We start from the raw sequence: 25,105 nt of genomic DNA on the forward strand, positions 1-25,105 counted from the left end.
TTATACTACAAAGCAACCATAGTAAAATCAATGCTATGGATTGAGAACTGGTGGTCAACTTAATGCCAGCTGGATTATATCAGCATGGCACTGAATGAAGTTGCTCCACCTGAGGAAAGTTTTCAGGATAAATAGGTGTAGAAGAAGGGAGATGAGGGTTGAGGTGTTAGGGAGCCATTGTGGGTTCTCCTACGATTTGCTGTCTGAGCTGTTGGTTCCCTTGGAGAGGTTTGGTCCAATCGAGCATTGCTTCCTGGCTTTGGAGGGGGAGACATATGCTGCTTGGTCTCCAGGATGAATTTGTCACGCTGCTTCCTGGCACATACCTGACAGTGCTTGTCGTCGGAGGAGCTCAGGGCCTCCGTGTCACTGAGGACACCTGTGGTGCCTTTCAGGATAGCCCTGGTCTTTGTTGTGAGTGTGACTTATGAGTATGGTCTCAAGTTGCGTCCATTTATTTATAAATATCTCAATGTGATCATTCTTTATAGCCCAGGAGTACTCCGTTGCATAAAAAATACCACAACCTTTTTTATCCATTCTTCAGTTAATGGACAATTAGGTTGTTTCCAGATCTGGTTATTACAAATTGTGCTGCTATCAACATGGGTACACATATATCACTGTTGTATGATATTTTCAGTTCCTCTGGGAATATGCCTAGAAGTGGAATAGCTGGGTCGAATGGGAATTCCAATTCCAGATTCTTGAAGAATCTCCAGACTGATCTCCATAATGATTGCACCAGTCTAAACCAGTTCCTTTTCCCCCACAGTCACTCCAGCATTTGTTGTTGGTAGTTTTCTTGATCCTGGCCATTCTTTCTGGAATGAGATGGAATGTCAGTGTGGTTTTAATTGGCATTTCTCTAATGATCAATGATGATGAACATTTTTTCATGTATTTATTTGCCATTTGTATTTCTTCATCTGAGAACTGAGTATTCATCTTAGATGCCATTTTTGGATTGGGTCTTTGAATTTTTGGAGTCTGATTTTTTTTTAAAATTTCTTAACATGTTTTAGAGAGAAATCCTTTATCTGAGGGACAGTTCACTAAGATTTTTTCCCAGTTTGTGGGTTTTCTTTTCACTCTGCTGAATATTTCTTTTAATATGCAGAAACATGTTAATAATATGTGATCCCAGTTATTGATTCTGCGAAGTATTTCCCATGCACTTTGATTCCTGTTCTTGAATTTTCTATCTACCCCAATGTCGTCAAGATTTTTACCTAATTTGTCTTCCAACAGATTTAGTGTTTCTGTCAGATCTTTGATCTATTTAGAATTTAGTTTAGTACATGGTGATAGCCATGGGAATAGTTTTAGTTTTCAGCATATGGAAAGCCAGTTTTTCCAGCACCATTTATTAAAAAGACTATTGATCTTCCAGTGAACATGTTAGGCCACTTTATTAAAGATAAAGTAGTTGAGTGTGTCGGTAGTTGTGATTGTATAATCTAATCTATTCTATTGATCGTCAGATCTGTTTTTATTCCAAAACCATGTTGAGTTTATTACAGTAGTTTTGTCATATAACTTCAAGTTAGGGATTGTGATGCTTCCTGCCTTGCCTTTGTTGCTTAGAACTGCTTTTGCCATTCCAGTTCTCTTCTGGTTCAAGATAAATTTTAGGAGTGATTTTTCTAGATCTATGTGGTTTGTTGATGGTATTTTTATTGGGATTGCACTGAATCTTTATAACAGTTTTGGGAGAATGGCCATTTTCACTATATTTATTCTTCCTATCCTTGAGCTTGGGTTGTCTTTCCATTTTCTGAGACCAACTTTGATTTCTTTTTCAGGGTATTATAATTTACCCTATATAGGTATTTTACTTCATTTCTGAGATTAATTCCTAAGAATTTCTCTCTTTTTTTTTTGGATGCTAGTGTGAATGGTGTGGCTTCTCATTTTTCTCTCAATGATTTGTTTGTTAGTGTATAGGAATGCTATTGATTTTTGGTACAGACTTTGTATCCAGCTACATTGCTGAATTTATTATATCTAGGAGACTTTCAATGGAGTTTTGGGGGTCTTCTATGTAGAGTATCATGTTATCTGCAAATAATGATTATTTAACTTCCTCTTTCCCTATCTTTACCCAATTTATTTCTCTCTTTTCTAATTGCTATGCCTAGTATTTCCAGTACTATGTTGAATAGAAGCAGTGATAAGGGACATCCTTGTCTTGTGCCTTATTTTAAGGTAAAGGCATTCAATTTTTGGCCATTTAATATGATACTGGCTGTTGGTTTCTCATCGATGGCCTTTATCATATTGAGGTAAAGACCATCTTTTCCAGTTTTCTGTAAGGTTCTTATCATGAATGAATTTTACAAAAGCTTTTTTCTCCATCTATAGAAATGATCAGGTAACTCTTATGTTTGGCTTAATTGATATGGTAGATTACATTTATTAATTTATACATGTTGAACCAACCCTGCATTCCTGTGATGAATCCCTTGTGGTCATGATGTATAATCTTCATGATGATTTGCTGCATCCTGTTTGCCAATATTTTATTAAGGATTTTGGCATCTTTGCTCATTAGGGAAGTTGGGTTTTCATTCTCTTTCTTAGCTTGGCCTTTCTCAGGTTTTGGTCCTAGAGTAATATTTGCTTCTAGGAATGATTTAGGAAGAATTGCTTCCCTTTCAATTTCATTGAAGATTTTGAGAAGTGTCAGCATTCAGTCTTCTTTGTATTTCTTGTAGAATTCTGCAGTGAATCCGACTGGACTTGGGCTCTTCTTTGTAGATAAGAACTTAATATACATTTTCAATTTCATAAATAGAAATTGGGTTATTCAGAAGTTTTACATCTTCACCCAGCTTGGGTAATTCATATGTTCTAAGACATCTGTCCATTTCTTCTTTGTTGATGAACCTATGAGAGTCGAGGTTTTGAAATAGGTGTTGATGATCTTCTGTATTTCCACAGAGTCTGTGGTGATTTCACCTTTCTCATTCCTTAGTGCCTGAGTTTGAGCTTTTCCTTTCATTTTTATTATAAGGTTGGGTATGATCTTACCAATTTTATTTGTTGTTTCAAAGAACCACCTCTGTGATTCATTGATTTTTGGATTGTTTTCTTAGTCTAAATGACATTAATTTCTGCTCTAATTTTTAAAATTTCCTCCCTTCTTTTGGCTTTGGGCTCCACTTGCTCTTGTCTTTCTAGATGTTTGAGGTGTAGCATCAGGTTGTTTATTTATATTCCTTGTTTTCCTGATGTGGGAACTCAGTGCAATAAATATTCCTCTGAGGACAGCCTTCATTGCATCTCCCAGATTCTGGTAAGCTGTACTGTGTTTTTTATATAATTATAATTGTTTTTATATAATTTAACTATGTGTTTATCTTGGGTGTGAAAATGCATAAAGGCTTTCCCACATTGGTGACATACATAGGGTTTCTCTCCAGTGTGAATACTTTCATGTTGCTTACAACGTCCACATTGGGTAAAAAGTTTCCCACGCTGCTTACATATATATGGTTTTTCTCCAGTGTGAATTCTTTCATGTTCCTTACATTGCCCACTTGTGGTAAAACCTTTCCCACATTGCTCACATACAGAGTGTTTCTTTCCAGTGTGAATTCTTTCATGGTTCTTACACTGTCCACATGTGGTAAAACCTTTCCCACATTGCTGACATAAAAGAAATTTTTCTCCAGTGTGAATTCTTTCATGTTTCTTACTATTTTCATGTTGGGTAAAAGCTTTCCCACATTACTTACATACATAGGGTTTTTCTTCACTGTGAATTCTTTCATGTTTCTTACACTGTCCATGTGCGGTAAAAGCTTTCCCACATTGCTTACATACAAAGGTTTCTCTCCAGTGTGAATTTTTTTCATGATTCTTACAATCTCCACCTGTATAAAAAGTTTTCCCACATAAATTACATACATATGGTTTCTCTCCAGTGTGAATTCTTTTATGTTTCTTATAATCTCCACATGTTGCAAAAGTTTCCCACATTGCTCACATACATATGTTTCCCTCTATTTTGATATTTTTCATGGATCTGAATATCATAGTTTGTGTCTGTTTCTTTCACAACCATATTTTCTGGAGTACAAAGGAATACTTCTTTATACTGATTGCAAGATGTAAGTCCGTAGTATTTTCCTACCTTATCATTTCTGTAAAGAAATAAATTACATATAGGACTGATAACTATATTACTAAGTTTTTGTTGGGTATTTAATTAGAACTCTTTGCAGTCTAGCTGTTTGAGACCCCACTTTATATGCTTCAATTTTGTGTCTTAAGCAACTACTTACAAGTGGATATCATGTAATCATCAACATGTTACTTCTTATTTATTTTTTTTCTTTGAGAGTAGTATAATTTCTACCCATTTTCTGTATTATTCTTTCTTTAAATAAAATTTAAAATAGGAAAAAAATCACACTGAAATGGGTCTCTGTACTAATGACTGCCTTAAGGACAAGTTCAGTTTTGATGCCTGCTAAGAAATTCTGACAATGAAGTAACTGAATGCCTTGCAAGATATTTGGAAAACAACCATTTCCAAAAGAGTGGTATACATTTGGGAATCTTAAAAGTTTGTATATTTTGAAATGCAAAACATTTAGCTTCACTTTGGGCATGGGTCTATATGTGTATCACATATTGATCATTCTGATTTTTCCCCAATAGCCATCTCCTTTCTGTCCTTAGCCTGTAGTTCCCTTATCCAAATGATCAGGCTTACCTTTCTGTATCAACTCTCTTTCATTTCACCCCACAATTTATATTTTGGTGTCTCATCTAACAGAAACACTGTGACCTTTTACATTTTGTAGCTGAGCTATTTCACTGAACTTGATGGGAGGAGCAACCAATTATTTTTATGGCAAATGACATTACATTATTTATTTTTCACTGATTACATAGCACATATTTTATTGTTTTCTGTACTCAAAATCAGCCACAGGTGTCAGCACTAAATCTCTAGCTTCTTTATTTTAAGAGATTTTCACTGATGATTAAGCTTTTAAGTTTGAACTTGAATTTGCCATTCTGCAAAATCTTATTCCCAGGGTGCTGGGTTTACAAGAATGCACACTCACACAGAAACTATTAATATTTTCCTTCTCCACAAATCCAGTGATAGCTAAGCTGCTTCAAGGCCTCATCTGTTATAACTTGATCTGCTTTGCATATGAATAAGCATGTATCTGTATTTTATGTTTGTTTTGACTCTTTTGAAAATACAATTCAGGAGAAGTATGATGGGATCAACTTCTAGAGACTACTGCATAATGATTTTCAGTGTAACTTCACTTAACATAACACCAGTCTACTAAGAATTTTAATTAGAAGGGACTGATTCTCTTGAGAATGGCTTTGAAACATGAGCATTCATTTATATTTCAAATTGTGCTGCAGTTTTAGCAATTTTTTGATAATGATTGTTTTGTATTCAAATGTATACATGGGTAGGTAAACTGAAGGTCGGATCCTATCAAAACTCAAAGTGTATGTTTTTTATACTCATTTATATGCAATTTTATACATTTTCAAAGGTTTCCTCCATCACATCTCTGTAGACTTTCTTTTGGGATGGACTCAGCAAAGTCCACTCCTCACTGCTGAAGTTCACAGCCACATGAGAAATACACATGTATTTCTCAAAAGAAGTTTGAGACTCAAGCCTGGGACATCTTAAATTCTCTCATAAAAATGTGAATCAAAAACTAAGTATGGTCATGCATATCTTTAATCCCAGCAATAAATAGGCTGAAACAGGAAGGCTGCTGTGAGTTCAAGGCAATTCTAGCCTACATAGGGGGTCCAAATACAGCTGATATACATAGTGAAAGCCTGTCTCAATAAAACTAAACTTAAGAAATCTTAATTCCATGTCTCTGTCATTAATTTTGTGCATATACACATTGTTTGAGACAGTAATTTTGATGCTAGATTGCAACTCATTTTTATTTATTTATTTTATTTTATTTTATTTTATTTTTATTTTTATTTTTTTTATTTAAGAGGAAAAAGAGAAAAACACAAAACAAACCAAAGCGGCGTAAGGGTACACGCAATACAGAACTACAAAACAAAACAAAACAAAACAAAACAAAAAATCATAACAGTAAGAAATTACCTGCTAGTAGATTACACACTATTTTCTTGAAAATAGTTCCTCAAATCACAGTATCAAAGAACACAAGGTGGACATTCAAACAGGGAGACTGCAAACAGCTGTGTTCAATGTTCCAAAAACATTGATAAAGTCAGCTATTTAACACCCTCAAACACACTTGCTGTTATATCCGTTAGAGCTCCTTTTCTTTTTTTTTTCCCCCTCTCTTTTTTACAACAAAATTTACACATCTTGGATTTTATTACTCCTTAGTGCTTATTACTTTCTTTGGGGGGGGAAGAATACAGTCAAATATGGCAAAACAAAGCTGTCAGCCAATACCAAGGATAGATGTAGCACATGGTGTAGAACAGAGTACAAGTTTATCAACAATGGTTATCAACGTTGTCCCTTGTTTCCTTAAAAAGAATTGTCTATCTTATTAGATATTATAAAGTTGGACAAAACAGTAGAGAACAAGACCAATAAAACTTAGGCGTTGTAAACATTACAGGACTTCCAAAGAAGACAATAGTCAAACCAGAATGGGTATCTTAGTGAATCTTATTGTCTTCAAAGTAGTTGCCTATGTCTTCAAACTTGATACTATCATATAGAATGGAACAGAGTCTAATCAGTCAAAACAAGATCGTGGGAGTACTACAGGACTTCAAAACAAGTTAATAGGAAATCGAAAAGAGTTACTATTTATATAGTAACTTTATATAGCAACTTTATATAGTAATTTATATAGCAACTCATTTTTAATGTAACAGTTAAAAAGGAGCATTGATTTTGGGCTGAGTCACTGCAAGAGTCCCTGTGCACTGTCTCTAAAGCAGAGCTCACAATGGGAGGCTGCAGGACCAGCATTCACAAAGCACAAAGGCAGACAAATATCTCATCAATAACTTTGATAGATTACAGATGATATCTCTTCAAATCTTATTTAGGCCACTGAGTTATTTGTTCTTAATATACTTAAGAAGCATTTTGAAATTTGAAATACATTTCATAGAACAAAACATAAATAAAATGAAATGTGGTACCTAAATTATAACTCAAATGTTAATGGAAAATTGTTTATGTAAACAATGTATAAACAATGGAACCAGGCACAAGTTGTAAATTATAGCTTAGTGTCACCAAGTGATTACCTTTCACTCGGATATAAGAAATATATCTGGGGAGGCTGATTCAGGAGTAATGCCTTGAGATTGAGGCCAACCTCAGTTACAGAGCTGTATGAAATAGAGAGGTCCTGACTGTAAAATCCCACAAAGTGAAACTTGAAAACTGACTGCATAAGACACTTTTGGTTTGATTTCAAAAACTATAGCTGTACATTATAGTAAAATTCCAACAACATTCAACACTTTCTGAGGAATAATTTTGACATGTTCCATAGTATACAGAAAACATATTCATTGCTGGCTATTTAGCTTAGTAACATGAAATCCTGCCTGGCAAGTATGAGGTCATGAGTTCAATCTGTGTTTCAAAAAAAAAAATCAAATTTCACCTTCATGACACTGAGGCATAAGTAGAGATAATCAAAACTACATCTCAAGTATGGAACACAGAATTCATGGGTTTCAAGGATGTAGAATACTGATTGTTGCCAGAGCTGGTGTTATTCACCTCAAGGAAGCAATCAGAACCCAACTTCAACTTCATGCTTATCCTAAGAACTACCTGATTTTCAGTGAAGACCCTCCCTGTTGTATGTCCTGCTATTGGCACCCTGCATCATACCAATCACTTCCACATCCTTTCGATGCTCCTCTGATCCACCCTAAGCAGAAAACGCTTCATGCCTAACTATTGATATCCCTACAAAATTTCAATTTAGAGCATCTCCTTTACGTCACTTAGTAAAGTCCATTGCAGAGCATTTCCATATTTAAACAATGTCTATGATCAACCAAGCTATTAAATCAGCTGTTAATTCAGAGATGACACCCATATTCCTTTCCATTCAGAAGGATATCACATCCATGCAAATGTCTTAAACTTAGGCATTTTCAATAAGGATTTAACAGGCATCCCATTTTGGAATTTGTCCTTAGCAAGAACATTTTACCCTGCCCTTGATAACACTTTCATATCTACATCATTTTTCACAGAATTCAAAACTGTATGGCTGTTCTCACAAACCTTGTCTTTGAGCAGGGGTGTCACCTAAATATTTAAGTATGTTCAGAAATTCTTTGCATTGTTCTGTATAATACACAGGAGTTCACCAGGTGCTTGGGAAGCCTTCCTCCACTGAGGCACACCACTACAAATCTCTGAATTCTCAGGACCCTTTCCAAAACCTGTCATAAGAATGGAAATATGAGAACATACTATAAATTTACGTGATCACTATAGATACAAAAAAGCACAAGTTTAAGGAATGCTTTTGTGGCTATGAGGCCCTGCATTACAGACATTTATAAACTTCAGACCCTTAAGATTTGCTGCTACCTAAAATGAGAACAGAGACCAAGTTCAGTACCATTACACCAATTACAAAACGCATCAGAGTCAGTGTCTCTCTAATCTCCTTACCCTGTCCACTATCGTGGAGGTGCCAGGGCAGTAGAGAATTTCAAAGATGATACTAGAGTCTGTTGCTGTCATAGTGAGGTCAGGGTTCTGGGGATGCAGAATCACCCTTACCCCCAGTAAGAGTCAAAAGGGACAGTGGATGACCCATGGCCAATGCTGGAGGACCTCAGGAGGTGAAGTTAACTAAATATTTGAGGCTCCAGACACCAGAACTGCTTCTAACCCCTTGTAACTGATTTTGCCCAATTCCACCCTATTTCTGTGTTCCCATCCACAACCTCTGCATCCTGTGGCTAGAGGGTCTCCCAGGTTCTTTGCTAATCAGGCCACAGGATATTGAAAACACTAAATGAGATCCAGCAAGCATTCTGCTCCCAGTTTTGTGCTCAGAACAAGTAGATAATGCCTAGACACTGGAAGAAACCTAAGAGACCACCTACCATGTCCTGCCTGGTTGGACTTTTCATATAGCCCGCCTCTTCATCACTGATTGACTCCTGATCTACTGCCCTCCTTCTGAGTCAAAATAAACAGTGAAAGGAGCCCCTCCTTGCAAGAGAGGACATCAAATGATAGACTGTAGTGCAGAGATTTCTGGAGTTGGCTGTCTACTACAGTGTTGATCGCAGCTCGATAGTGCAATATTTCTGTCAAAGAGCTTTACCTCAGGCTTTTTATTTCCAAACCCATTTGGTTTCAAGGATAAAAAGAAAACATAAACTAAAACGAATTTCAAAACATGTCAAACAGGGGAAAACAATGGTATATACATTGTACACTGTCATCCCCAAATCGTTACCCAGAGCACAAGACATCTGTATTCAATTTTCTGAACAATAGTGTTATGGGAAACTGCGTTAGTCAAATACCACTGGCAGTGAGACAGGGTTAGGTCCTCCAATGAGCCCATGCAGAAGCGCAGACAACTTGCAACTATGGAGAAGATGGACATCTCCTGCTATGGGCCAAGCCTCAAGACAGAAAATCACGCAAATTCATCCATACCCTAAGGACTGATATTCTAAATAGTTCCCTATGACTCTGAGGGAGGGAGGAGTCACCATTCAAATAAATGTATCTCTATCTCAAAGACTGATATTCTAAATAGTTCCTATGATCCTGGGGATGTTGGGAGTCACCATCCCAACCTCCTAAGGGAAGAGTCACTGCTGTCTAAGAATGCCTGCTTTCTATGTGACTCCTTTCCCCATTTGTTCCCATTTAATCAGCTTTATCAGAACTATTAATCTTATTGGCTGCCATAGATCTGTCCCATCTTATGTCCATCTGCATTGTGAGTTCCCAGTTTTCCACACCTTCAACCCATCTCACCACATGAATTTACTCTATAAAAGTTCCTACAAAGACAGTTTTTACCAAACCACTCAGAAACACTTGTCTTTCTCAGACAGCTTTCTTTCTCCCAATAAGTATATTCTACTCTTAACATCTGTTGTTCCTAAAATTCAGTTATTGATTTCAAAGAATACAAACTCATACCAGACATAGTAGCTCAGATGTCTCATTCTCCTATAGTAACACCGTATAAATTTTTCTCTTTCTTGAAGTCAGAGAAACAGTAATAGTTGTCTTCTTAAATCTTCATCTGACCTTTTAAGGGACACTTGCATTGAAGGAGTTTATACCTTCCTTTCCGTGCTTCTTCTGTTTTCTGAAAGAGAACTAATCTGTAGTTTTGTTTATGGTATATACAATGCATTAAGGAAAAGACTAAAAACTTTTCTTGTGTGTTGTTTACCAACATCCATGGAAGAAGACACATAGCCAAAATACTTTATTTTCATTTCTTCAAAGTGAAGGATGTACTCGAAAGTGTTTTGCCCTAGAATAAATCACAGGACATCATGGTGGTAGGTCATCAGGGTGAATGGCCAAATCAGGGATGCTTACCCATATGGCTACTTCCACTTTTTCCCTAATTACAGCTTCCTCATTCCTTTCCCAGGTGCCCCAAAAAATTCATTTGGAGTGATCTTCTCAAGTGCATGCTGACCACAGTTAGAAAATCCGAGAATCTACTAACAGTGTTAATGGGATTTTGAGTCCTACTTACTGTGAAAGAAACTGCAGGCTAGGAAGGTGGCAGGCAGCTTAACTAGAGTGACTCTTTCTATGAAGTGTCTGAAGACCAAAGCCGAACATTTTATTCCATGAATACACAACATTGCTACCAATTGCCAACTCAGGATAATATACACCTGTAATCCCAGCACTCTGGGAGGGGGAGGAAAGATGAGGAAAGTTTTAAGCCTAGCCTGGGACACTTAGAAAATTAGTGAGACCATGTCTTAAAATTTGTACAAAACAAAAGCTTTTACAAATGTATGAAAATATTGATCATTAAGAAATCTCAGAAGTCACTGAACAAAGTACATTAACCACTATTAATCTATACTTATTTTATCTTTTATAGACTTAAAAAGTGTATCTTTATATGATTCTTATTATTATTTCAAAATAAAAATAGTAATCACTTGCTCAAATTCTGGTTCTAAATATAAATTTAGGACAGAAAAAAAAAAAAAACCAGAATGATCAAAATCTCTTCATACTGAACTACCCAAATCTTAAGAGGATATATTCAGCAGCATATCTGCAGTCATCTAAGTAAAAAGCATTAAAAAATTGAAAGAGTATAAACAGCAGGAAGCACATCAATGTATCCATGATGGTAAACCTTATGCTAGGTGTGCTGACCAAAGTACACGTGCAAAAGAACCTCACAAAGATTTGATTTCTCACTAGAAAGGCGATTTTTGACTTTTCATTTTTATATTTTTTTCACTCTCTCTTTCTTCTTTCCTTTTTTCTTCAGACAGGGTTTTGCTATGCAGTTCAGTCTGGCTTTGATCTTCCCTGGTAGTCCTGGATGACCTCAAACTCACAATCTTCCTGCCTCAGCCTTTGGAGTCCTGGAATGACAGGTGTGCACCAACACCTCTGATTGTGCTTTCCTTTTTAAATTTTCTCCAAAACAAAATTGCTCAGACTTATGTGATATTCTCAAAGTTCATCAGGTTGGTTACACAAAATCAAATCAGAAAGCACTGAAAACACTGAGGGAGTTTTGAAATCCTTACCAACATCTAACATAACACAACAGAGCATAGCATAGTACAGCATAATAACACAAAATAATAAAAGGAAGCACATAACTCTACTTTAAACATCTGCTTCCAAAGATACAGTAAGAATTTCTAAGTTATCCATACACCAGCAATATGTTGCATTTTCTTTGAAATAAATGTTGGTATCCACTCAAATACTTGTGTAAGAATGGGTGTGGCAGCTTGCTTTCTTTGTCCAACCCGGAAACATAACAAATGGCCATCACAGGATGGGTGACAGGTACATGAAAAGTCAAATTTGCTTGGTTCAGCCCCATAATAGTGGGAGGTGGCAGCACAGGGTGGCAGCATGGATACACTGCTTCAAGGAGACCAACCAAAGAGTATTGCAACTGAAAAGGCTCAGTGCCATCACCTCTAGGAAAGGCAAACTACCCATCAGTGACACAAAGCCTATGGTCTGATTGGGATGGGAGGAAAGGAAGTGATAGCAGCAGCTATGAGACAAGTTCCCCAGGAGCTATGCACATGTGTCCTTCATCAGTACGGGATGATGATGTCACCTCCTCTTGTATGCACCACCTGCTGCCCCCCCTCACAGGAGGTCAGAATGTGGAGTACTACAGTGTATGGCTGAGTTAAACATCTAAGGATGGATAAATAATCATTCATAAGCATGTGAGAGTAGAACTGGCTATGAATCCTCCTCCCCTGGACACATGGGGGTTATGAGATCTTCACATTCTTTGGTAAAATTATTATGGGTTTTCTGCTCCCTAATGGAACTGAAAGGAAACTAATACAAGCCCAAGAAAGGAAGTCATCCTAACATTTGACAAATCTTTAACAGAAGACAATGAGTCCTTCATCCTCTGAGACAATGGACCCTTTGGATGGAAATTTGTGTTTGGCACCCAGCCTGACACATCTGAAGCATCTACATGTTTGCTGCATTAAAATCTTCAAAGTGTAATAAAGTCTAAAAGTATACACAGTTTTTCTAGCATTTTAACTTCTTGTTTCTAAGGAGGACATAGATTTGTTCCACAACAAAAAGAAAGGTGATATCATAGAGGAAGGCCAAACTCTGGACCCCAGTGCATGACCTTACTTCCTTGGAGACAGGTCCAAACAGAACTCTGAAGGCTCAGGCCAGCAAGCACGTTGGTCTGGTGAGTTTGTCTTCACAGACAGTTGGCTCTAGAGAGTGAACAGGGAGCATGTTATGCTGCTTTCCCAGGACACAAGACCCCAGCCTTAGGATCTCGCATAGGTAGAACATGTGGGAATGACTGAAAAAGTGGTTCACTCATTCCACAGCCTTCAGGATGATTGCTGGCAAATGCCAAATGACAAGGGCATTAAACAACTGGGCTCACTGTCCCCAGCCTTCAGGGCCCAGAGGCAGGAGGGAGCCCAGGAGAGGTGTCACTAGACTCAGCCACCAGCCACTCAGACACACGGAGTCCAGCAGAGGTACATTAAAGCCTGGCCACCACTATGAGTCTCCCTACACAATTCCTGCCCTAAGTCAACATTGTGACTGGGTCTGATGACACGCCTTGAGGGCAGATCCTCCTGGGCAGGTGCAGGTCCTTGGAAGCTGAACCCAGCAGAGAATGTCAGGAGGCTGGTGGTATGCACATCACCATCTCAATAAGGCCGATGTTTATTCAGACACTGGAGGTAAAATATGGAAATGCTTTAATAACAAAAACAGTTGAAATAAAATCCTGAATATGCACTTAATATACCAAATCTAAACTAGGCTTGGTGGCTCTTGTGTGGAGCCCAGTACTTGAGACACTGAGAAAGGAGAATTGTTTGAGACCACTCTGGGTTATAATGTGAACTCAAAGCCAGTATGAACTTCATAGCAACATGCTTCCTCAAAAAGATAAATACATCAAATCTAATGAATGTAATAGTGTCCTAGTGATGGCCTTGTGACATTAGCATGACTATCATATTTATGATGACCTGTAGTCTACTAGGAAAACCTAAGTTACAGCACAATTCACAATAAAATATCACATCACTTATCAAACGGAGTACACTGGTGAGTATTTGTTGTTCATCATTGGTATTTGGTGGTGATGGAGCAGTGATTGCTGCTGCTCTTCACAGGAAAATGACTATTGCTGCAGTAACAGGAATCTGCATGCATCACTGCAATATGTCCTTAACTCTTTGAGGAAGAGACCCACTAAAGGGAGCACTGCAATAATGAGAATTACTAATTTTAGTCTTTTGAATACTTTAAAAACTGACTTCAGTAGTAGTTGAACTACTTACCTACATTTCCACCAACAAGGTTAAACAGTTCCTTTTCTCCTTTAGTCTCATGAATGTTCTTTAGATCTTGTGGTGATTAGTTCTCTTTGCAATGAGATGATGTCCCTATTTGCATTTCTCTATTGTGCAAAAGTGCTCAATAGTTCTTCAGGTATTTCTTGGCAATTTGTACATATTCTGAAAAATGTGTGTTCCTTTCATGTTCCTATTGGTATTACATGTTAGCTGTCAGGGAGTAACAGGCAAAATTTCTCTCATTCTTTAGTTTACTTCTTCATCCTTTTGGTTTCACTTTTTTTGTGATTTCTATGTTCATGCAGGAGGATTAAAATCTTACAAAGTCCTTTTTGCTTGTTTTGTCACCCTACCTTATTTTCTACACAAAATAGCAGCAATAGTATTAATAAAACTGTTTTTTAATACTTCTACATTCAGAACATGGAATGTCTGGTCCTTTCTTGTTTCACTATGTTTTACTCTAATAGAGGCATATTTGAGACTGCTGCACATATTACCAAAAAAAGTACATTTCCTGAGTGAAAGAAAAATCACAATTTGCAGTAGTGATTCTTTTATCCTATTGTACATTTATATTCTTGACCTTGACTTACTTGTTTCCTTAAACTTCAAATGCAGGGATAAAAACAATTTGCTTCACATTCTGCTAAATCATCTAGCAGTTGCCTCCCAAAGTCAGCTTCAAAGCCAAGATCATCCCACCTCATTCTCTCCTGATGCTGGGACTAAAGAAATCACCTTTAGCCTAATCTTTATAGGTAACTCCTTACCAATGCAATTATTTAAATACAAAATGATCAAAAATTGCATACTTTTTGTTAGTTTTTATAAAATAACAAGGAATATAAAAGTGACAATTCTACTGTATTCAATAGAATGCATGTATTCATACCGTACACAGGCCAATAGAATGAATGTATTCATACTGTATTCAAGAATGAATGGGTTACATTGACAACTGACCCCAATGATGCTCAGGATAAACTGCATAAACAAATTTGCTTCCCAAGTGATTCTCAGGGATAACTGCTAGGTGGCCAAGTGATAAAAGGACAACTAATGATGTATAATTGTGAGTATTAAAAAATACTCACAGAAAGAGAGGAGATCTAAAGCATTAAGCTACATCTGCAGAACTTGAAGATATATGTTGAGATAAGTTCACACTAATTTGTACGTTGGACTCGACTTCCTCTTCCACTAATTTAAGCCAACTGCAGTGCTAGGATTACAAGCATGCATCAACAGGACCAGTAAGACTTACTTTCATGATAAAATGAGAAAGTGCATGTACTCAGGATATATGTCTTATAGATTCAGTATACTATTATTAGCTGTAATACAAACTCCAAATTTTCCCATTGATGGTAAGCAGAAATGTGCTGCAGGGAATCCAGCCACATGCTATAGCGCATAGAGGCTGACAATGTACTTCACAGTATCTTTTACTTTGTGAAGCACATCAGGTTCTTCAGGTACAAAATAGATATAATTTTAGTGGTGATTGCACAACAGGCAATTTATTTTCTCAATGATAACTGAGACTTGGGCAAGCCATCTTCACTGGATTAGGGGTATTTAATGCAATGTTCACTTGTGTTTGCATGAAACCTCAGTTTTTAACAACAGAATTCTATTGGAACCTAAGCAGATTTTTTATTCAACAACACTGCAGTAAACACTTTACAAATTACATGAATGTTAAAATGGAAGTGAAAACCACAGGCCACAGGAAACCAACTGGGTCTTATGGCCCAGTGTTTAAAGATATGTATTTAAAGATAATCGGCACACACCACAAACATCGGGCACTAGTCCTTATAAATAAAAAAATATGCCATTGTATAAATTCACAATTTAGTAAAACAGAACACAATCTGAATCTTAATTTGCAAATATACTTTTTACTGTGTTGACAGCTCAAAATTTAGGTTTCCCTTTATGCCATTACTTCAGTGTTTTAGTAAAAAGCAGTAATAATGACAAAATGTATAATGCATTCACAGCATCAAGGAATAAAATAAAGGCATTTTCATGATATATCCAATAACAACCTTTTCCCCCAAAACAACTCCACATGTAAGAAAAAATGATTTCAAAGTATGGTTACTCATAAATCAGCCAAATTTTATAAATTCTGGAGATATTAATACATTTTGTGATATGTTATTGGAGACAAGTTATGGTTCTATCAGTATGTGGCAATCAGAAATTCACAGTAGTATGGTTGACTTTTGGTACATGTGGGGAAACATTACTAGCAAAGAAAAGATGTAATATAAACATAACAGGTAAAATTCTGATGGTTAGAAAAACAAAGGTTTACTTAAATGACAAATATTGGCTCCACTGAGAAAGAAAATCAGGCAACATAATGTACATGGTATGATATCCAGTGATGTTAGGAAATCAGCAGGTATCTTGTCTCATCACAACATGGAAAACATAACATACATTAATGTACAACTTATGTGAAAAGAACACAACTTTGTCAAAAACATATGCTCCAAGCCTCTATAAATGTATATCTTAATGCCATAGATTGCATCAACTTCAGAAACATCATTTATGAAAGAGAAAATGAAGCATGTGCATCAAAAGATTAAAGCAAAATCTGTGCTAAAATTACAATTCACCAAAAAATAGGAGACTAGACTAATATCACTCTGAACAGTGAATAATAGTATTACACGATTTTATATCATAATGCTACAGAATTAGCATTGGGTTTCTTAGTGTCTCTTCTTCTTCAGAGTATCTGTTCATTACATTGTGTATTATATTATTTGTTCCCATAAATAGGTTAGAAATTACTCCCATGTGTGAATCTCTATGTGTATATCTATCTTTTCTGTATTATGGGGAAAAACAGATCAAAACAAGACAACAAAACCAATTCCTAGAAAATCATGATATGTAAAAGATATATAAGACCACTATATGAGGTGATGTACAGTATTACTATGCTTTCTCTTATTCTTTTCAATAGAATTGTCCACATCATCAGGCACTATATAGTTCAGCAAAACATTACATAGCTATTTGTATAAAAATACAACTTTGAAGACATTGTAGGACGTGAAAGCAGTTAATAATCAAACCTGGAATGGATATCTTTTATTTATTTTTTTGGTACTGGGGATCAAACTCACGACCTCACACTTGCCAGGCAGGTGCTTAAACCACTGAGCTAAATCCCCAGCCCCCCAATAGATATCTTTTACATCTTGTCATCTTCACAGTAGTTGCCTCTACTCTTGGACTTGATACCAGCAAGCATACCAAATGTGAATAAAAACAGTCAAGGCCAAATAGCATTCAAACAAACCAGTTTCAAATAAGATCAGTCATAGAAGATAATGTAAGTAATACAGGCTTTCAGTTTAAGTTAATTGGAAATTAAGGATAGTTACCATGGTATAACCTGCTGTTTTTGGGTTATCTCTCTGTGCCCTCAAATCTAATATGAGTAACAGACCAGAACAAAATATAATCAAACTAAACAGAGCAATAAGACTACTGTAGCTTTTAAATCCTGATACACTTTTAACAGTGTCCTCTGCCTTTTCTTTTAGGCAATTCCTCATGCTTCTCCTTCTCTGGATACTACTATGCACTGTTCAGAGTGACATTAGTCTAGTCTCTTATGTTCAGTTTCAGCATACATAAAGATAAAGACAGCTACTACAAAGAGAATGACAGACATTATGGTAGTCATTATCGACTTCCCCAAAATCAGTCTTAAAGACCGAAAAAATCCTGCATCATCCTGTAATTATTTGATTAGTTCTATAATGTTCAGTATATATTCAATGTGTGTGAAAATGGGAACAACTATTTGGAAGAAAACTAGACAGTAAGATAGACAGTGAACATCTCCAGTGGACTTGTTTTGAAATCTGTTTCCTTACCTTGTTTCTTTATGAACTGTTGTCTTCTGTTTCGTCATGTTTAATCTTACCCTCTTTAAGAAAACAACAAGTGTGTAGGACAGATAAGCATATTAATAAGTTTTTGTTGGATCATTGAGGTGAACTGTTCGCAGTGTCATTATTTGAATATAACTTTGTAGGCTTTAATTCTGTAACTTGAACAACTACTTCTAAGATGACAATATGTAACTAATCAACTAGTGATTTCTTATTGTTTATTTTTCTGAAACTCTGTATTATTTCTACACTTTTTTGTTTTTTCTTTAAATAAACATCATAATTCACCAAAATATAAAAATTAAGATTTAAAGACAAAATATTAAGTACATAGACACTATACATACTTGAAAGTGAAAAGCCCATTTCAGTTTATCATGTTTAATTACAAGATGCCATGTTGAAGCACAAAGACACTTTAAAAAATCTAGAGAGGTACAAGTGATTGAGTAGAGCTCCACCTCAGATTTGTTGTTTCTGGAAAATTTATGAACAAATATTGACATCAAACTTCTGTATTGATTATTTCTTCAGGTCTCCTCGGGATTTTTAAAATAAACTTAGATCTAAACTGTCTGAATAGTGACACTTTTTCTATGTATTTAACAACAAACTTGCATTTCTGTATTTCTCACATTGATAATCCACACAGGATCCTTGCCCAGTGAGCTCTTTCAGATATGTAACAATGATCATGTGTGCTGAGAGTATTCCCATAACACATATGATTTATCTCTTGTGTAAGTTTCTTCACGTATTTCACTTACAATCTGGCTGCTGAAGTGTCTCCATTTGCTTACATAGCTAGTGCTTCTTCCCAGTGTGAATTCCTTCATGTATTTTGCAATGACTGTATGCGGTAAAAGCTTTGCCACATTGTTATATAAACAGGGTTTCTCACCAGTGTGAAGTCATTGATGTATTTTACAGTATCCATGTGTGGTGAAAGCTTTCCCACATTCTTCACATACACAGGGTTTCTCAAGAGTGTAAATTGTATAATGTATTGGACAATGAGCATTTCTGCTGAAATCTTTCCCACATTCCTTACATATATAAGTTTTCTGCCCAGTGTGAAGTTTTTCATGCATTATGCAATATGTATGTGTGCTCAAACCATTCTCATGATGCTTATATATACTGGTTTTATCTTGAGTGTGAACTTTCATGTTGCTTACAATGTCCATGTAGGGTAAATCTTTCCCACATTAATTATACAGATGGTTTCTCTCCAGTGTGAATTTGTTCATGTTGCTTACAATTTCCAGAATTGGTAAAACCTTTTCCACATTGCTTACATACATAGGGTTTCTCTCCAGTGTGAATTCTTTCATGACCCTTACAATGTGCATGTGTGTTAAAAGCTTTCCCACATTGCTTACATACATATGGTCTCTCTCCAGTGTGAATTCTTTCATGAAACTTACAATATGCACGTGTTTTAAAAGCTTTCCCACATTGCTGACATACATAAGGTTTCTCTCCAGTGTGAATCCTTTCATGAACCTTACAATATGCATGTTTGTAAAAAGCTTTCCCACATTGTTACATACATAGGGTTTCTCTCCAGTGTGAACATTTCCATATATTTGACAATGAATGTTACTGCTAAAAGCTTTCCCACATTTCTTACATATATACAATTTCTACCCAGTGCGAAGTTTTTCATGTATTGCACAATAAGCATGTGTGCTGAAAGCTTTCACACAGTGCTTACATTTATAACATTTTTCTCCGGAGTGAAGACTTTTATGTACTTGACAATATGTATGTGTTGTACAAGCTTTCCCACACTCCTTACATATGTAGGGTCTCTCTCCTCTGTGAATTCTTTCATGTTTCTTACAAATTCCATGTGTGGTAAAACCTTTCCTGCATTGCTCACATACATAGGGCTTCCCTCCACTGCAATATTTTTCATGGATCTGAACATTGTGGTGTGTTTCTGTTTCTTTCACATTCACATTACCTCCTTCAGTACAAAGGAATACTTCTTTACATTGATTCCAAGATGTATGTCCATAGGATTTCCCTAGCTTGACATTTCTGTAAAGAAAAAAAATCACATATGGGATTGATAACCATATTACTAAGCTTTTGTTGGAGAATTGAACAAAACTGTTTGCAGTCTTGTTGTTTGAATCCCTATTTCATATGTTTCACTTTTGTATTTGATTAACTATTTCTATGAACAGCATATGTAATCATCTTCTTGCGATTTCTTACTGTTCATTTTCACTTTGAAAGTAGTACTATTTCTACTTACTTTGTTTTGTTTAATCTTTCCTTACATTAAATTTAAAAAAAAGAAAAATTCACAGTGAAATGTGTCTCTGTTTAATGACTGCATTAATGCCAAGTTCTGTTTTTAATGCCTGCTAAGAAATTCTGACCTTGAAGCAACAGAATGGCCTTGTAAGATATGTTGAAAACAACCATCCCCAAAAGACCGGTACACATTTGGAAATCTCAAAAGGTGGTACATTTTGAAATGCAGAATATTTACCTTCTCTTCTGTCATGGGTACTTATGTGTATCACAGACAGATCATTCTGATATGTTTCCCCATCACAATCACCCTTCTGTCCTTAACCTGTAGTTCAGTCTTACTTTTCTCTATTAACTCTCTTTCACTTCATTCCACAATTTTTATTTTGGTTACTTATCTAAAAGAAACCCTGTGAACTTTTAGGTTTTATAGCTGAGTTATTTCAGTCCATTGATGGGTGAAAGGCCCACCTGTTTCTTATGGCAAATGACATTATATTATTTATTTTTTGACATTATATAACACATTTTTTCTTTTCCAGGCTGGAAATGAACAACAGGTATTAGCATAAAATCTATAGATTTTTAAAATCTGTTTTAAGAGATTTTCACTGATTATTAAGCTGTGAAGTTTGAACTTGAATTTGCCATTCTGCAAAATCTTATTCATAGTGTGCTGGGTTTACAAGAATGCACAATCACAGAGAGTCTATTAATATTTTCCTTCTTCACAAATCCAGTGATAGATAGCTAAGCTTCTTCAAGGCCTGATCTATTATAACTTGATCTGCTTTGTATATGAGTAAGCCTGTATCAGTATTTTATGCGGATTTTGAGATTTTAAAACTATATCCAGGAAAAGTATGAGGGGATCAATTTCCAGAGACAACTGCATACTGATATTCAAAATGAGTGCGCTAATATTCCACCAGCCTACAAAGAATTTTAATTAGAATGGCTGATTCTCTAGAACATGGCTTGGAAACACAAGCACTCAGTTTTATTTCAAATTCTATTGCAATCTTAGCAATTTTTAGATAATGAATATGTTGCATTCACATTATATATCAGTAGAAAAACTGAAGGCAGAATATCATAACTCAAAGTGTATGCCTTTCGTATACATCTACATGCAATGTCATACATTTCCATGATTTAATTCACTCATTATACATACCTAGTTTATACATCTTCGGAGAATATTACTGACATTTAATTGAATATTGGTCATTTTTCTGCTGACTCACTAATTACTCAGGAACATTCCTTCTCCTTGTGAGTGTGGATTACCTTAAGTATCTACAGTAAATTTTGCATTCTTTTTCAGCTTCCTGGATATCCCCAAGTCCTCCTGAATTGTAGACATAGAAATACCAGGACTCAGTTGAGTAATACATACAAATTAATAGGTTTTGTTTAAATATATGATATAACATGTCCAAATCTGAGATAGTTTTTAAAATATTTTCACATTCTTTTTAATTAAACAGCACTGATGAGCAACAAACAATATTCGGACAGCATGACTGACAAAAAGATTTCATCCTTACCTATTGCAATCATGTTCCTAAAAGTTTCACCCATCACATCTTTGTAGAGGTTCTTTTGCAATGGAATCAGCAAACTCCAATTCTCATTGCTGAAATTCACGACCACATCCTCAAAGTCCACCCCCGCTGAAGGATCATTCATATATTCCTCAAAGGAAGATTGAGACCCCAGATTTGGTATATCTTAAACTCTCTCCTACAAATCTGATTCAAAAGCAAAGTGTGGTGGTCCATATCTACAATCCCAGCACTCAAAAGACTGAGACAGGACGGCTTCGGTGAGGTCAGGGCAATTCTAAGCTCCATAGGGTGTTCAAATCCAGCTGATATACATACAGAAAGTTTCTCTCTATAAAACAAAACTAAACTAAACTAATAAAACCAAAAATACAGCTGAATGAAGACTGATTTCTTCAAATTTAAATCCATGTGTTTGTCATTAATTTTGTGTATATACACATTTTTGAAGACAGCAAATTTGATGCTAGATTTTAACTCACTGCTAATATAACAGGCAAATAGGAGCACTGATTCTTGGGCAGAGTCACTGCAAGATTCCCTGTGCACTGTCTCTAAAGTAGAGCTCACAGTGAGAAGCCTGTAGGACCAGCAACCACAAAGCACAGAGGCAGATAAATATCTCATCAATCGACTTGGAACCTAAGCAAGCAATTCCTCTCCCTGGTCAGCGGTGGTGGTTTGGCAGACTGCAGCCCTTCCACGGGGAGAACAAGCAGCAGCTCCTGAGATGCATGCCATGTTGGAACTTAGGACACTGGGAAGCCAAGCAAGCACCACCACTCCCTGGTGAGTGGTGGCAGTCTGGCAAACTGCAGCCCTTCCAGGGGATAACCAGCATTAGCTCCTGAGATCTATGCATTATTGGAACTTAGGACGCTGTGAAACCAAGCACCAGCCTGTCTCCCTACTAAGCAATAGTGAACCTACTGATGCACCACCTAGAGTCAAATATCCCATTTCCCCAACTCCTCTATCCTGTCATAACCCCACCCCCCTACCCCCATTAGCAAATGAACCAGAAATCTGAGCATCTCCTTGGAAGTTGACTAAATAAGGGGGACTTCCTTCTACTATCTCTTTGAAGGCAAATATTTTTATTACTGTTTGGCTCTATTCTGATTAATGGTAGTGCTCTATTCCATATTCTGTTTTGATAAGTTCTATGTTCTGTATTTCATCTCATTTTGATATACGTGTTTAAAAGAAAAACTATTATAAAGATAACGAAATGTACTGTGATACCTATTTCTGTTACCCCAGTAACCTGTTGTGAAGTTGTATACCAATTTCACTGTATGATCTTAGTTGGTCTTATTCTGCCTTGTTCTGTTGTATTTTACCTATTTCAAAATTTAAAAAAAGAAAAAAAGTCTCATCAGTCACTTTGATAGACTGCAGATGATGTATCTTCAAATCTCATTTAGGCCAGTGAGTACTTTGTTCTTAATATAGTTAAGCAGCATTTTGAAATATGAATTTGGGTTCATAGAACAAAACATAAATAACACCAAATATGGTACATAAATAATAACTGAAATGTTAGTGGAAAACAGCTATATTTTAAAAATATGTATAAAAAATGAAACCAGGCCCAAGCTGTAAATTATAGCTCACTGTCACCAAGTGATCACTTTCAATTCAGATATAAGAAATATATCTTGGGAGGCTGGTGACAGACGATCCCAAATGATAGACTGTAGTGCAGAGACTTCTGGAGCTGCCATTCTTCTACAGTGGTGAACTCAGCTCAACAGAGGAGTGTTTGTACTAAAGAGCTTTACCTCAGGCTTTTAATTTTCAAATCCATTTTTTTTCAAGGAAAAAAGAACACATCAATTAAAATTAAATTTTAAAACATGTTAATCAGGGGGCAACACTGGTATATATATTGCACATTGTCATCACCAGATCATTCACCCAGACCACCAGACATCTGTAATCAAGTTTCCAAACAGTACTGTTATAGGCACCTGAGTTATATAAATACTATTGGCATGAGACAGGGTTAGGTCCCCAAAGGAGCTCATGCAGGAACCAGATACCTTCCAACTATGGGGAAGACTGACACCTCATGCTATGGGCTAAGGCTCAAGACAAATGATAAGCTAATTCATCCATATCCTAAGGATTGATATTCTAAATAGTTTTCTAGCACTCTGAGGAAGTCAGGAGTCACCATTCAAAGAAATGAATCCTTATCCTAAAGAATGATATTCTAAATAGTTTTTATCATGAAGTCAGGAGTCACCCTCCCAAACCCCTAAGGGAAGTCACAGCTGCCTAAGAATGCCTGCTTCTGTGTGACTCCATTCCCCCTTTGTTCCCAATTAAATCAACTTTACCTGAATTTATAATCTTATTAGCTACCATAGCTCTGTCCCATCTTATGCCCATCAGCATTGTGAGTTCCTAGTTTTCCCCACCTAAAACTTATTTCATCACATGATTTTACTCTATAAAGGTCCCTAGAATGGACAGTGTTTGGCAACCTGCTCAGGACACCTTCTCTCCCTCAGGCAGCTTTCTTTCTCTCAATAAGTATATTCTTCTCTTAATCTCTGTTGTTCCTAAAATTCATTCTTTGACTTTACAGAACAAAAACCTCATATAAGACATAGTAGACCGGGAGATTCATTCTGCTATAGCAATATCAGTACAAACTTTTCTCTTTTGTGAAGTCAGAGAAATCAGTAGTTGTTTGTATCACACCATGTTGATCTCACCTTGCCAGGGATACTTGCATTGAAGGGTTTATCCCTGCCTTTAAATGCTGCTTCTTTTTCTGAAAGTGAACTGATCTGTAATTTTGGCAGGGATGCTTACTCATATGGCCACTTCCTCTTTTCTCCTTGATTACCACTTCCTCTTTCTTTCCCAGAGGCCTAGAGAAAACTCCCATCAGCTCTTGGCATGACATCAATGTCCCCTCCAAGCACAACATCCATTCAAAAGTCACATATACTCCATATCCCAATAGTCAGTCGGAAAAAAAAAAAAAAACAGCCACACCCTTGGTGGCTGTGGGCTCCTCTCCACATTATTTAAATAAAAGGCCACTTTAACATTTCTTATATTCTGCTTCTCTATTGTGCTAATTTACCTCCTCAGTTACCACAGTAATCTAACCCACTTTAAACCTATCTCACAACATGATTTTATTCTATAAAGTCCCTAGAAAAGCCAGAGTCCTTTGCTACAGGCTCAGAATCCTTCCTGTTTCTCTCAGACAGAAGCTTTCTGATAGGATTTTTGGTGTAGTAAAAAGACAATATAAAATCAAAA

General features: G+C 36.3%; 1 long non-coding RNA gene across 1 annotated transcript; it reads right to left on the bottom strand.

Moving 5' to 3' along the window:
• Positions 1 to 2,386: 2,386 nt before the first annotated feature.
• LOC134474892 (uncharacterized) lies at positions 2,387 to 11,187 on the bottom strand. Its single transcript, XR_010045806.1, has 3 exons — positions 10,265 to 11,187; positions 8,258 to 8,418; positions 2,387 to 3,878 (listed from the first exon to the last, which is right to left on the bottom strand). It is a non-coding gene; the product is annotated as an uncharacterized LOC134474892 (long non-coding RNA).
• Positions 11,188 to 25,105: the final 13,918 nt, after the last annotated feature.

Source organism: Cavia porcellus, unplaced genomic scaffold (assembly GCF_034190915.1).
Source record: "Cavia porcellus strain 051 isolate PalLab524CR breed Dunkin Hartley unplaced genomic scaffold, mCavPor4.1 scaffold_41, whole genome shotgun sequence".
Lineage (NCBI taxonomy): Eukaryota > Metazoa > Chordata > Mammalia > Rodentia > Caviidae > Cavia > Cavia porcellus.